Genomic DNA, 10,772 nt, shown 5'->3' on the forward strand with positions numbered 1-10,772 from the left:
GCAGGGTGGTGGGGGAAGGATTTTGGGGTGAGAGATTTGGGGTGCAGGATTTGGGGGCGCAGAGTTTTGGGAGGCAAGGATCTGGGGCTGCAGGATTTGGGGGTTCAGTGTTTAGAGTAGCACAATCGTGGGGTGCAGGGCTTTGCAGTGAAAGGTTTGGTAGGGCAGGATTTGGGGTGCAGAATTCTGGGGTGCTGGGTTTTGGGGTGCAGGATTTGGTGTTGCAGGGATGGGGTTGAAGGGCTTGGGTTTTCAGGCCTTTGAGGTGCAGGATTTGGAGGTGCAAGGTTTGGGAGTGAATTCTTTGGGGTGCAGGGTTTGGGGTTTCAGGAGGTGGGGGAAGGATCTTGGGGTGTAGGGTTTGGGGGGGCAGGGTTTCAGGGTTCAGGATTTGCGAGGGCAGGATTAGGGGGTGCAAGATTTTGGCTTTAGGGTTTAGGGGTGCAGAGTTCGGTAGGGCTGAAATTGGGGGTGTGGGATACTGTGTTGCAGGGTTTTGGGGTGAAGGGTTCAGAATCTAGGGTGCAAGATTTGGGTTTCAGGGTCTGGGGGTGCAGGATTTTAGGGTGCAGGATTTGGGCCTGAATGCTTTCAGGGTGCAGGGTTTGGGGGTGCAAGATTTGAGGGTGCAAGGTTTGGGTGTCCAAGATTTAGGGGAGCAGGATTTTGGGGTGCAGGGTTTGAGAGGTGCAGGGGCTTTGGGTAAGGGATTTGGGGTTCAGGGTTAGGGGGTGGGGGGTTTTGGAGTGTAGGACTTTGAGTAGGGCATGTGGGGAGGCAGGACTGGGGGGGCTGCCTTTGGGGTACAGGATTTGAGGGTTCGCTGTTTACAGTATCTGGATCTTGGGGTGCAGATTTTGGAGGTGCAGAGTTTGGGAGGGAAGGATCTGGGGATGCAGGATCTGGGGTGCAGGGTTTGGGGGGCAGGGTTTGGGGGTGCAAGGTGTGAGGGGCAGGACTAAGGATTGCAAAGTTTTGGCGGTAGGATTTGGGGTGTAGGGTATGGGGTGCAGGAACTGGGGGTGCCTGATTTGGGGGTGCAGTGTTTTGAAGTGCAGGGTTTGGAGGGGGGAGGTTTCAGGGGTGCAAGATTTGGTGGTGCAGGTTTTGGAGGAGCAGTGTCAAGGGGGTGGAGGATTAAAGGTGCAGGATTTGGGGGTTCAGGATTTGGGGCTGCAGGGTACGGAAGGGAAGGAACTGGGGCTTCAGGATTTGGGGGTGCTGCGTTTGGGGGTGCAGGGGTTTTGGGTGAGGGATCTGAGGTTCAGGGTTAGGGGATGCAGGGTTTGGGGGTGCAGGGTGTTGGGGAAGGATTTGGGGGTACAGGGTTTGGAGGTGGAGTGTTTCAGGGATCAGGGTTTGGGGGGCAGAATTTGGGGTGCAGGGTTTGGTAGGGCAGGATTTGGGGTGCAGGCAACAGGAAGGAAAGAAGGAAGGATCTGGGGGTGCAGGGTTTTGGAGTGCAGGATCTGGGGGTGCGGGAGTTTGGGTGAAGGGCTTGGTAGGGCAGGAATTTGGGGTGAAGGATTTGGTGGTGCAGGGTTTGGGTGTACAGGGTGTTTGGGGAAGGATCTGGGGGTACAGGGTCTGGGGTTGCTGGTTTGGGGGTTAAAGGATTTGGGGGTGCAGGGTTCAGGACCTGGGCGTGCAGGGTTTGCGGGCTCAAGGTTTCGGGCGCATTATTTGCAGGGACAGGATTTGGGGGTGCAGAGTTTTGGGGTGCAGGGTTTGTGAGAGAAGAATATGGGGGTGCAGGATTTGGGGGTTCAGGGTTTAGAGTAGAAGGATTTTGGGGTGCAGTGTTTGTGGGTGAAGGGACTGGGGGTCAGGATCTGGGGGTGCATGATTTGGGGGTTCAGGGTTTGGGGGTGAAGGGTCTTGGGGTGAAGGGGTTTGGGGGTGCAGGGTTTGGTGGGGAAGGGTTTGGGGGCGCCTGGTTTAGGGTTGCAGGATTTGGGGGTCAAGGGTTTGGAGGTGCAGGGGTTTGGGGGGCAGGATATAGGGGTGCAGGATTTGAGAGTGTAGGGTTGTGGAGTGCAGAGATTTAGAGGTGCAAGATCTGAGATCGTTAGGTTCTGGGGTGCAGGGTTTGGGGAGGGAGGATTTGGGGGGCAGGGTGAAGGGTTTAGGATCTGGAGGTGCAGAGTTTTGGGGTGCAGGGTGTTGGGTGCAGGATCTGGGGTTCCAGGATTTATGGGTGCAGGGTGCTGGGGTTTAGGGTAGGAGGATCTTGGGGTGCAGGGCTGAAGGGTTTGGTAGGGCCAGATTTGGGGGTGCAGGGCTTTAGGGTGAGGTTTTGGGGGTGCGAGGGTACAGAGTTGGAAGGTGCAAGATTTGGGGTAGCAGCATTTTGGGGAGCAGGGTTTAGGGGTCAGGCTTTAGGTGGACAGGGTTTGGGGGGCAGGGTTGGGAGGCACGATTTGGGGGTGCAGGGTTTAGGGCAGCAGGATCTTGGGGTGAAGGGGTTTGGGGTGAAGGGTTGGGTAGGACAGGATTTGCGGTTGCAGGTTTTTAGGGTGCCATTTGTGGGGGACAGGATTTGGGGTCCAGGGTTTGGGGGTGCAGGATTTAGTGAAGCAGGGTTTGGGGGTGCAGGTCTTGTGGAGGCAGAATTGGGGGTGCAGGTTTTGGGAGTCCAGGGAATTGGTGGTGCAGATTTTGGTAGTTCAGGACCTGGGGGTGCAGGATTTGGGGATGTAGGTTTGGGGGGGCAGGGTTTGGGGGTGCAGGGTTCGCATGTTCAGGAACTGGGGGTGCAGGATTTGGGTTCGCAGGTTTGGGGAATTTTGGGGTAAAGGATCTGGGGGTGCAGGGTTGGGGGGGCACTGTTTTAGGGGGAAGGATTTGCGGGATGCAGGGTTTAAGGGTTTAGGATTTGGAGGTGTCGAATTTTGGGGTGCAGGAGGTACAGGGTTTGGGGTTTGCAATTTGGTGGAGAATGGTTTGGGGTGCTGGGTTTTTGGGGGTGCAAGATTTGAGGGTGCAGGGTGCGGGGGTTTGGGACATGGGGCTGGAGGATTTGGGGGTGCAGGATTTGGGGTGCAGTGTTTGGGGGTGCAAGATCTTGGGGTGTACAAGCTTTGGGTGTGGGATTTGAAAGAAAATTATTTGGGGGTGCAAGGATTGGGGGTGTAGGGCTTTGGGGTTGCTGCTTTTGGAGATTCAGGATGTGGAGGTCAAGGATTTGGGGGTACAAGGTTTAGTTGCAGGATTTGGGGGTACAGGGTTTGGGTGCAGGATTTGGGGGTGCAGGGTGTGAAGTGCAGGCCTAAAGGGGGCAGGATTTGGAGGTGCAAGATTCGGTGGTCTGGGGGTACTGGGCTGCAGGGTTTTGGGGTGAGGTATTTGGGGGTCAGGATGTGTGCGTGGAGGATTTGAGTGTGCGTGCTGTTGGGGTACAGAGTTTCGGGGACAGATTTGGGGGTGCAGGGTTTGTGGGGCAGGATTTAGGGCTGTAGGCTTTGGGGGTGCAGGGTTTGGGGAGGGAGGATTTGAGGTGCAGGGTTGAAGGGTTTAGGATCTGGAGGTGCAGAGTTTTGGGGTGCAGGGTGTTGGGTGCAGGATCTGGGGTTCCAGGATTTATGGGTGCAGGGTGTTGGGGGTTTAGGGTAGGACGATCTTGGGGTGTGGGGCTGAAGGGTTTGGTAGGGCCGGATTTTGGGGTGCAGGGCTTTAGGGTGAGGCTTTGGGGGTGCGGGTTTCATGTCTTTAGGAACTGGGAGGGGGCAGGGTTTGTGGTGCAGGATTTTGGGTGCAGGGTTTTGGGGAGCAGGATCTGGGGGTGATGGATTTGGTTGACAAGGTTTTGCAGTGCGGGGTTTGGGGGAGCAGAGTTCAGGGGTGCAGGGTTTTGGGGTGTGGGTCTGGACGAATAATATTCAGGGGCAAATGCTTTGGGGGAAGGATTTGGGGGTGCAGGTTTTGGAGTGCACGGCATGGAGTACGGGCTGTGGGGAGTCAGGATTGTGGGGCACAGGATTTGGGGGTGCAGGGTGTTGGGGTTCAGGAGAGCAGGGTGCACGGTTCAGGTTTAGGAGCTGGGGGTGCAGAGTTTTGGGGGTGTACGGTTTTGGGGTGCAGTGTTTCAGGCGAAGGCTTTTCCAGAGCAAGATTTGCAGGTGCAGAGTTAGGGGAGCAGGTTTTGGGGTGCAGGGTTCAGATGTTCAGGACCTGGGGGTGCAGGATCTGGGGGTTGGCAGTTTGGGGGTGCATTGTTTGGGCGGCTGGATGAGGAGGTGCACGATTTAGGGCTGCAGAGCTTGGGGGGCAGGGGTTTGTTGGCAGACTTTGGGGGAGCAGCGTTCTGGGGTGCAGAGTTTGGGAGATCAGGATTTGGGGGTGCAGGGGTTTGGGGGGAAATTTAACGTTGCAGAGAGTGGGTTGCATTGGTTTGGGGGTGAAGGATTTGGGGGTTTGGGGTTTGGGGGTCAGGATCTGGGGGTGAAGGGCAGTGGGGAAGGATCTGGGGGTGAGATATTTGGGGTGCAGGGTTAGGGATGCCAGGTTTGGGGGTGAAGGGTTTGGGGGCAAAGATCTGGGGAGCAGGATTAGGGGATTCAGGGTTGGGGGGGTAAGTTTGTGTGGGGGAGAATTTCGGGGTGCAGGATCTGGGTGGGCAGAATTTTGGGGGATCTGGGCTTGGGAGTGCAGGATTTTGGAGTATAGGGTTTGGGGGTGCAGGCTTGGGGAGGCAGAATTTGGGGGTGCAGGTTTGGAAGGGTCAGGACTTTGGGGACACAGTTTGGACAGCACAATTGGGGGTGCAGGATTTGGGAGAGAAGGATCTGGAGGGGCAGGGTTTGGGCTGAAAGGCTTGGTAGGGCAGGGTTTGGGGGAGGAGGATTTGGGGGTTCAGAACCTCGGGGTGCAGGGTATTGGGGAGCAGTATCTAGAAGGGCAGGGTTTGGGGGTGCAGGATTTTGGGGAGCAGGGTTTGGGGGTTCATGACGTGGGGATGGAGGAATTGGGGGTGCAGGGTTTGGGGTGCAGGGTTCAGGTGTTCAGGACCTGGGGGTGCAGGACTTGGGGGTTGGAGGATTTGGGGGTGCAGGGTTTGGGGTGAGGGATTTCAGGGTGCTAATTTTGGCGGGGAAGGATCTGTGGGTACAGGTTTTGGGGGTGCAGGTTTTTAGGGTGCAACTTGTGGGGTGCAGGGTTTTGGGTATAGGGTTTTGGGATGCAGAGTTTTGGGGTGCAGGGTTTGGGAGAGCAGGGTTTCGGGTGCAAGGTTCAGTGGTGCAGGGTTTTGGGGGTGCAATGACTGGGGAGCCAGAATTGGGGGTGCAGGGTTTGGGACTGTAGGGTGTTGGGGGAAGGATCTGGGGGTACAAGATTTAGGGTAGCAGAGTTTTGTGGAGCAGGGTTTAGGGGTCAGGCTTTAGGGGGACAGGGTTTGGGGGGCAGGGTTGGGAGGGATGATGTGGATGTGCAGGGTTTAGGGCAGCAGGATCTTGGGGTGAAGGGTTGGGTAGGACAGGATGTGGGGCTGCAGGATTTCGGGGTGCAGGGTGTGGGATTGAAAGATCTGAGGATACAGGGTTTGGGGGTTCAGGGTTTAGGGCAGCAGGATCTTGGGGTGCAGGGGTTTCGGGTGAAGGTTTGGGAGACAGACTTTTGGGTGCAGGGATTTGGGGCATCCAGAGTTCAGGGGTGCAGGATTTGGGTGTGCAGGACTTGGGTTTGCAGGATTTGGGTTTGCAGGGTTCTGCAGTTCTGAGTTTTGGGGTGCAGAATTTTGGGGTAAAAGGTTTGGGGGAAGGATCTGGGGTGGAGGATTTTGAGGGGCAGGATGTGGAGGTTCAGGAAGCAGGGTTGAAGGATTTCGGGGTGCGGGGTTTGGGGGGAAGGGTTTGGGGTGCAGGTTTCACATGTTCATGATCTGTGGGGGTGCAGGGTTTAGGGTACAGGGTCTGGGGGTGCAGTGCTCAGGTGTTCAGGCCCAGGGGATGCAGGATTTGGGGGGGTCAAGGATTGGGGGTGCATTGTTTGGCAGGGAAGGATTTGGGGGTGCAAGATTTTGGGGGGCAAGATTTGGGGGTGCAGCGTTTTGGGGTTGTAGGAGGCAGGATCTGGGGGTGCTGCTTTTGAAGTTGCAGGTTCTGGGGGTGCAGGGTTTGGAGATCAGGATTTGGGGGTGCAGGATTCATCACTGCAGGGTGTTACGCATTTAGAGTAGGAGGATCTTGGGGGGCAGGGATTGTTAGGGAAGGATTTGGGGGTGCAGGTTTTTGAAGTGGTGGGAGCGAGGGTTTGGGGGTGCAGGTTCCACATTTTTAAGAACTCGGATTCAGGATTGGGGTGCAGGGTTGGTGTGTGCAGGATTTGGAGGTGCAGGGTTCTGGGGTGGAGGATTTTGGGGGGTCAGAACTTGGGGATGCAGGGTATGGGCATGAAGGTTTTGCAGCTGCAGGATTTTGGGGTACAGAACCTGAAGTGCAGAGCTTGGGGGTGCAGGGTTTGGGGGTGCAATGTTTGGTGTGGCAAAATGTGGGGGTGCAAGGTTTAGAGGTGCAGGATTTGGGGGAACAGGGTTTTGGGGTGCAGGGATTTGAGGTGCAGGGTTATGGGGGTGCAAGTTTCATGCATTCAGGAACTGGGGTTCCAGAAATTACAGGTGCAGGGTTTGGGGGAAGAATTTGGGGGTGCAGGGTTTTGGGGTGCAGAGTTTGGGAGTTGAGGGTTTGGGGGTGCAGGGGTTTGGAGGCAAATTTAAAGTTGCAGAGTGTGGGGTGCATAGGACTGGGGCACAGGATTTGGGCGTGTGGGGTTTCAGGGTTCAGGATTTGGAGGTGTGGAGTTTTGGGGTGCAGGGGTTGGGGGTGAAGGATTTGAGGGTGCAGGGTGGTGGGGGAAGGATTTTGGGGTGAGAGATTTGGGGTGCAGGATTTGGGGGTGCAGGGTTTTGGGAGGCAAGGATCTGGGGCTGCAGGATTTGGGGGTTCAGTGTTTAGGGTAGCACAATCTTGGGGTGCAGGGCTTTGCAGTGAAAGGTTTGGTAGGGCAGGATTTGGGGTGCAGGATTCTGGGGTGCTGGGTTTTGGGGTGCAGGATTTGGTGTTGCAGGGATGGGGTTGAAGGGCTTGGGTTTTCAGGCCTTTGAGGTGCAGGATTTGGAGGTGCAAGGTTTGGGAGTGAATTCTTTGGGGTGCAGGGTTTGGGGTTTCAGGAGGTGGGGGAAGGATCTTGGGGTGTAGGGTTTGGGGGGGCAGGGTTTCAGGGTTCAGGATTTGCGAGGGCAGGATTAGGGGGTGCAAGACTTTGGCTTTAGGGTTTAGGGGTGCAGAGTTTGGTAGGGCTGAAATTGGGGGTGTGGGATATTGTGTTGCAGGGTTTTGGGGTGAAGGGTTAATAGGGATGCAGAATCTAGGGTGCAAGATTTGGGTTTCAGGGTCTGGGGGTGCAGGATTTTAGGGTGCAGGATTTGGGCCTGAATGCTTTCAGGGTGCAGGGTTTGGGGGTGCAAGATTTGAGGGTGCAAGGTTTGGGTGTCCAAGATTTAGGGGAGCAGGATTTTGGGGTGCAGGGTTTGAGGGGTGCAGGGGCTTTGGGTAAGGGATTTGGGGTTCAGGGTTAGGGGGTGGGGGGTTTTGGAGTGTAGGGCTTTGAGTATGGCGTGTGGGGAGGCAGGACTGGGGGGGCTGCCTTTGGGGTACAGGATTTGAGGGTTCGCTGTTTACAGTATCTGGATCTTGGGGTGCAGATTTTGGAGGTGCAGAGTTTGGGAGGGAAGGATCTGGGGATGCAGGATCTGGGGTGCAGGGTTTGGGGGGCAGGGTTTGGGGGTGCAAGGTGTGAGGGGCAGGACTAAGGATTGCAAAGTTTTGGCGGTAGGATTTGGGGTGTAGGGTATGGGGTGCAGGAACTGGGGGTGCCTGATTTGGGGGTGCAGTGTTTTGAAGTGCAGGGTTTGGAGGGGGGAGGTTTCAGGGGTGCAAGATTTGGTGGTGCAGGTTTTGGAGGAGCAGTGTCAAGGGGGTGGAGGATTAAAGGTGCAGGATTTGGGGGTTCAGGATTTGGGGCTGCAGGGTACGGAAGGGAAGGAACTGGGGCTTCAGGATTTGGGGGTGCTGTGTTTGGGGGTGCAGGGGTTTTGGGTGAGGGACCTGGGGTTCAGGGTTAGGGGATGCAGGGTTTGGGGGTGCAGGGTGTTGGGGAAGGATTTGGGGGTACAGGGTTTGGAGGTGGAGTGTTTCAGGGATCAGGGTTTGGGGGGCAGAATTTGGGGTGCAGGGTTTGGTAGGGCAGGATTTGGGCTGCAGGCAACAGGAAGGAAAGAAGAAAGGATCTGGGGGTGCAGGGTTTTGGAGTGCAGGATCTGGGGGTGCGGGAGTTTGGGTGAAGGGCTTGGTAGGGCAGGAATTTGGGGTGAAGGATTTGGTGGTGCAGGGTTTGGGTGTACAGGGTGTTTGGGGAAGGATCTGGGGGTACAGGGTCTGGGGTTGCTGGGTTTGGGGGTTAAAGGATTTGGGGGTGCAGGGTTCAGGACCTGGGCGTGCAGGGTTTGCGGGCTCAAGGTTTCGGGTGCATTATTTGCAGGGACAGGATTTGGGGGTGCAGAGCTTTGGGGTGCAGGGTTTGTGAGAGAGGAATATAGGGGTGCAGGATTTGGGGGTTCAGGGTTTAGAGTAGAAGGATTTTGGGGTGCAGGATATGGGGGTGCAGTGTTTGTGGGTGCAGGGATTGGGGGTCAGGATCTGGGGGTGCATGATTTGGGGGTTCAGGGTTTGGGGGTGAAGGGTCTTGGGGTGAAGGGGTTTGGGGGTGCAGGGTTTGGTGGGGAAGGGTTTGGGGGCGCCTGGTTTAGGGTTGCAGCATTTGGGGGTCAAGGGTTTGGAGGTGCAGGGGTTTGGGAGGCAGGATATAGGGGTGCAGGATTTGAGAGTGTAGGGTTGTGGAGTGCAGAGATTTAGAGGTGCAAGATCTGAGATCGTTAGGTTCTGGGGTGCAGGGTTTGGGGAGGGAGGATTTGGGGGGCAGGGTGAAGGGTTTAGGATCTGGAGGTGCAGAGTTTTGGGGTGCAGGGTGTTGGGTGCAGGATCTGGGGTTCCAGGATTTATGGGTGCAGGGTGCTGGGGTTTAGGGTAGGAGGATCTTGGGGTGCAGGGCTGAAGGGTTTGGTAGGGCCAGATTTGGGGGTGCAGGGCTTTAGGGTGAGGCTTTGGGGGTGCGAGGGTACAGAGTTGGAAGGTGCAAGATTTGGGGTAGCAGCATTTTGAGGAGCAGGGTTTAGGGGTCAGGCTTTAGGTGGACAGGGTTTGGGGGGCAGGGTTGGGAGGCAGGATTTGGGGGTGCAGGGTTTAGGGCAGCAGGATCTTGGGGTGAAGGGGTTTGGGGTGAAGGGTTGGGTAGGACAGGATTTGCGGTTGCAGGTTTTTAGGGTGCCATTTGTGGGGGACAGGTTTTGGGGTCCGGGGTTTGGGGGTGCAGGATTTAGTGGAGCAGGGTTTGGGGGTGCAGGTCTTGTGGAGGCAGAATTGGGGGTGCAGGTTTTGGGCGTCCAGGGAATTGGGGGTGCAGATTTTGGGAGTTCAGGACCTGGGGGTGCAGGATTTGGGGATGTAGGTTTTGGGGGGGCAGGGTTTGGGCGTGCAGGGTTCGCATGTTCAGGAACTGGGGGTGCAGGTTTCAGTATCTTGGGTTGAAGAGGTTTGAGGTGAAGGGTTGGGTACAGCAGGATTTGGGGGTGCAGGGCTTTGGGCTGAGGGTTTTTGTGTGCAGGGTTCGCATCTTCAGGAACCCGCAAATCATGTCTTTAGGAACTGGGAGGGGGCAGAGTTTGTGGTGCAGGATTTTGGGTGCAGGGTTTTGGGGAGCAGGATCTGGGGGTGATGGATTTGGTTGACAAGGTTTTGCAGTGCGGGGTTTGGGGGAGCAGAGTTCAGGGGTGCAGGGTTTTGGGGGTGGGTCTGGATGAACAAGATTCAGGGGCAAATGCTTTGGGGGAAGGATTTGGGGGTGCAGGTTTTGGAGTGCATGGCATGGAGTATGGGCTGTGGGGAGTCAGGATTGTGGGGCACAGGATTTGGGGGTGCAGGGTGTTGGGGTTCAGGAGAGCAGGGTGCACGGTTCAGGTTTAGGTGCTGGGGGTGCAGAGTTTTGGGGGTATATGGTTTTGGGGTGCAGTGTTTCAGGTGAAGGCTTTTCCAGAGCAAGATTTGTGGGTGCAGAGTTAGGGGAGCAGGTTTTGGGGTGCAGGGTTCAGATGTTCAGGACCTGGGGGTGCAGGATCTGGGGGTTGGCAGTTTGGGGGTGCATTGTTTGGGCGGCTGGATGAGGAGGTGCACGATTTAGGGCTGCAGAGCTTGGGGGGCAGGGGTTTGTTGGCAGACTTTGGGGGAGCAGCATTCTGGGGTGCAGAGTTTGGGAGATCAGAACTTGGGGGTGCAGGGGTTTGGGGGTAATTTAACGTTGCAGAGAGTGGGTTGCATTGGTTTGGGGGTGAAGGATTTGGGGGTTTGGGGGTCAGGATCTGGGGGTGAAGGGCAGTGGGGAAGGATCTGGGGGTGAGATATTTGGGGTGCAGGGTTAGGGATGCCAGGTTTGGGGGTGAAGGGTTTGGGGGCAAAGATCTGGGGAGCAGGATTAGGGGATTCACGGTTGGGGGGGGTAAGTTTGTGTGGGGGAGAATTTCGGGGTACAGGATCTGGGTGGGCAGAATTTTGGGGGATCTGGGCTTGGGAGTGCAGGATTTTGGAGTATAGGGTTTGGGGGTGCAGGCTTGGGGAGGCAGAATTTGGGGGTGCAGGTTTGGAAGGGTCAGGACTTTGGGGACA

The sequence above is a fragment of the Streptopelia decaocto genome (genome assembly GCF_964273445.1).
Source record: "Streptopelia decaocto genome assembly, chromosome: 20".
In the NCBI taxonomy this organism is placed as follows: Eukaryota; Metazoa; Chordata; class Aves; order Columbiformes; family Columbidae; genus Streptopelia; species Streptopelia decaocto.